Source organism: Cryptomeria japonica, chromosome 10 (assembly GCF_030272615.1).
Source record: "Cryptomeria japonica chromosome 10, Sugi_1.0, whole genome shotgun sequence".
NCBI classification, from domain to species: domain Eukaryota; kingdom Viridiplantae; phylum Streptophyta; class Pinopsida; order Cupressales; family Cupressaceae; genus Cryptomeria; species Cryptomeria japonica.
The window spans coordinates 72,253,960-72,257,929 of record NC_081414.1 but is presented as its reverse complement, the minus strand read 5'-3'; positions in this window follow the sequence as shown (position 1 = coordinate 72,257,929).

The following is a 3,970-nucleotide window of genomic DNA, read 5'->3' as shown; positions in this document are numbered from 1 at the left end:
CATAAAAAAATTGCAATGATATAGTTGTTAATCAGATATAAATTATCAGATGTGGACCAAAACAATGTTGGCTAAGACATAGCATGGACCCAAATCAATCGCCTTGAACATCCGCAACATGCTACAAGCATTCAGTCACCCAATAACATGAATAACACCAACATACTAAAGAAAATCATCAATTACAAGCTCAACGATCTATGCAGACCACCAACACAAAAGACACAGGATCCAAAAACATCCACAAACATCATGAATGACCACTACAATATCCGCATCAACAAAAATTACTAGAATCACATCATCATACCGAACCTCAAGAACATTAACTAAAATGACCATCAACCTTGAATAATAACTTGTGGAGCTCTAATGGATGAACTACTTGAATTGAGGATACACATCAACTTTCCAAACATTCCTCCAAATTTGCAAATCTATATATTACAATGTGGAGAAATGCATATCAAAATACCTAACATTCTGTCATCATTGAACAACTGAAAAACTAGTCACACCACAAATATCCATAACTTACTCAAATCTTCATGCAGACTTCTGAAAAATTGCACTAAATCAACTATAGATAACCCTCTACAAATCCTTTAATCCACAAAATCTAATCTTCAACATAATAAACAAACTAAGTCACTAAACTTCACTGCATCACTAGCACAGAGAGAGAAATATGTTGATATCAATGACAACACATCTCTGAAATATCTCTCAAGCACATATTTGCAGCATTCTCCCAACAATCTCAACACAAGACTTTTCTCCCTATTGTTGATCATGAGGGGTTTTTTTTTTCTACTATGATTTTTGGTGCTAGGGTTGTTGGAGACTTGAGTTGTGTTGGGTTGTCATTGATTTCAAGTTGGCTAGTGTTGTCATCGATGTCACTATGTGTTGCAAATGGTCTAGAAATGAATGTTTTGATTTTATGTGGTCTAATAGTGATATTGAGTAAGTTTGAGGTGTTTTTGAAAGGTTGGTGTAGTGGACTTGTTTTAATATGTAGGAAACAATATTTATGCATGAAATATTTTTTAATGTGCTAGTGGAAAAATGCTTTTTCATTCCTCTTGTAGACACCTAAAATTATCTTAGCCTAATTAAATAATTATTTTTATTTATTTATTTAATCATCCTCTTTCTTCTATTAATTAAATGTATTTATTTGTTTAATTCATTCACAACCTCTTCTAACCCCTTTTTCTATCCTAATTTAAATAAATATTTTTAATTATTTAAATTGTTTTTTTCTCATGTTTTAAATAAGTAATTTATTTTTTTATTTTAGGTGGCCCTTCCTCTATTAATTGAATAAGTTCTTTAATTTATTTAGATTTTTTCCCTTATTTATCTTAACCACTCCTTTTATATTATTATTTCCTCTACCAATCCTTCAATCTTAGTCGACCATCTTTTATCCCACCTCTTAATCCTATCCCTCCATTTTTAAGATATTCTCTATATAAGAGGCTTCTTCCTCTCTCTTTCCATCAAACAATCTTGGAGCATACTTGCATTCTACCGAATTGAATTTAGCCCACATCAAGCTACATCATCACAACCAAATTCATTCACCATTGAGTTCTTGTACAAGCATAAAAATATGAGAGAAACCATATCAAAGAAAGATCAATAGAGATAGGAGAACAGTGAATATCAAACCAATGAAAATATGTGAATGGTATCATTTGAGTTACTTTATCATTTTGCATGTTTGATGGTTCTTCATTGATAAGTTATTGAATTTTACTATAGGTCTAGAGTTTTGTGGTTGGAAGTAGGGAATTTGCAAAATTTAGAATTCCAATTCAACATATACACCTCCAATATGTGAAGATTATGGAGTGCATTTCTAGACATAATATTTATGATTTGTATATGTTGTACTATTAAGTTTATAGGCCCTTTGTTGCTCATATGGTAGAGTCAATTGTTGTTATTTCTGAAAGTGGGGTGCTTGTCAAAACTATTTTTGGAAAATGCTTGGCAATTCTCTGATATATGGTTTTCAGTGTTGCAACTTGGAGGATGTTCATTTTGTTTTTGTCTAATGTTCCAATTTATTTTTCTAGTGATGGTTTTATTGGCAAGTGAAGTTATGGTGTTTTGAGCTTGTGTTTTCAATTGGGTTGGTTTCTAGTTGTTTGAGGTGGTGTATCCTATTTGGATCATACCTTTTTGGTTTGGATATATTTTGGTGGTTGACTTTTGATTTTAATATGGGTCTCACCATGGTGTTGGAAACTTGAGTTGTTGTGTTGTGTTGACATTGATGTCAACTTGTCAGGTGTTATCATTGATATCATTGTCTGTTACAAATGGTCTAGAAGTGAGTGTCCAGGTATCATTGTGTGGTCTAGTGAATATTTTGAGGTGTCTGAGTTGGAAGGCTAGTGTAGTGGAAGTTTCAATATGTAGGAAACCATGTTTATGCAGGAAAACTAAATTAATGTCCCAATGGAAGAATTTTTTTGTGTATGTGAATATTATGGAGTGCAATTCTAGATATAATATTTATGATCTGTCTATGTTTTCCTATCAATTTTATAGGTCCTTTGTTTCTTAGGTGGCAGAGGTGGTTGTTGCTATTTCTGACACTGGCTATCTATCAAAACTAGTCCAAAGGATGCTTGGTGTCTTTCAAACATGTGGATTAAGGTGTTGCAATTTGGAGGACATGTTTATTTGATTTGTGTAGTGTTCCAGTTTAGTTTTTGGGTCTTAAGTTGACTAGCAAGTGAAGTTATGATGTAATGTGTTTTACATGCTCAATTGTGTTGTGTCTGTTAGCAATTTTTCTCGCTACCTTCGATCCTAAGGAGATACACAACACCAGACTATGGGATTGACAATCTAGGACATGAAATCAATGTTAGCATTAGACTGAAGACAAGAAAACATAACTAAACACAAGAATGCCATTATACTCATGAAAGCATTTACTCCATCTCTTGAATAGATAGCAATCAGAAAATATAACTCAAAACAACAAATATGCTTGAAGACTAAGAATAATCCTTGATTATTTCACTCAAATAAACCTACATACCAAAATGGAGACAACAAGTTGATACCATAAAACTATGAATACATTTCAAAGAAAAAGACTCAATAACTAAAACAAACTTTAAGTTATCTACACCTAACTAAGAACACTTTACAAAAATGCCTTACAAAGTATCTACCTACCTTAATAGAAACTCAGGGTTGGAACCCTTCAAAATGAGAAGAAAACTATATTGCATCAAAATTTGACACATGTCCTTGTTTCCTTTGTCTTCAAATCAAATTTGCATTTCTCCTCTGAAATTGGGTCTTCAACTTGCACTCAAAATCTCAATTTGACCTTTCAAAATGTGGAGAAAACAACTTGCAATAGTCACTAGTCACACTCAACATTGCTGGAAATTTAGGCAAAGATCTAAAAGTTGCCTTCTCAAGCACATGTCAATTCAGTTTCAACACCTTGACCAAAAAATGCTATTTTGTAGCCACTCTCAACTACTGTCAACTTGACTGCAAAAGACTACCTTTTCACTCAATTTGAAAATAGAAACATCCCATTGGCCATTATATTCCTAGGAATTTACAATTCCCTTTTGAAATATACACTCATTTCTATTAGACCTTGCAAGATAAAAAAATCTGCACACTTCTCCATTTAGTCCTTGATCAGCACCTTGAGCCTGTTGAAGTCTTTGAAAAATTGGGGAAATCTCCCTTTAGTTCCCTGCTTTATTATTAAATCTTCTCATTTCTCTAAATTTGCTATTTTTAGCAAGTTGTCCTCTTGCCTTGCTACACACTTTTTCTCTAATCCTGAAGACTGAAAATTTACCCCTTTAAGAAAGTCAAAAAATGAGTTTATCTGCACACTTCAATTTTCTTAAAAATGGAAAAAGGGACCTCTTTGAAATCATGCCCCTACAGGGCACTACCATATTCCAATAAATAC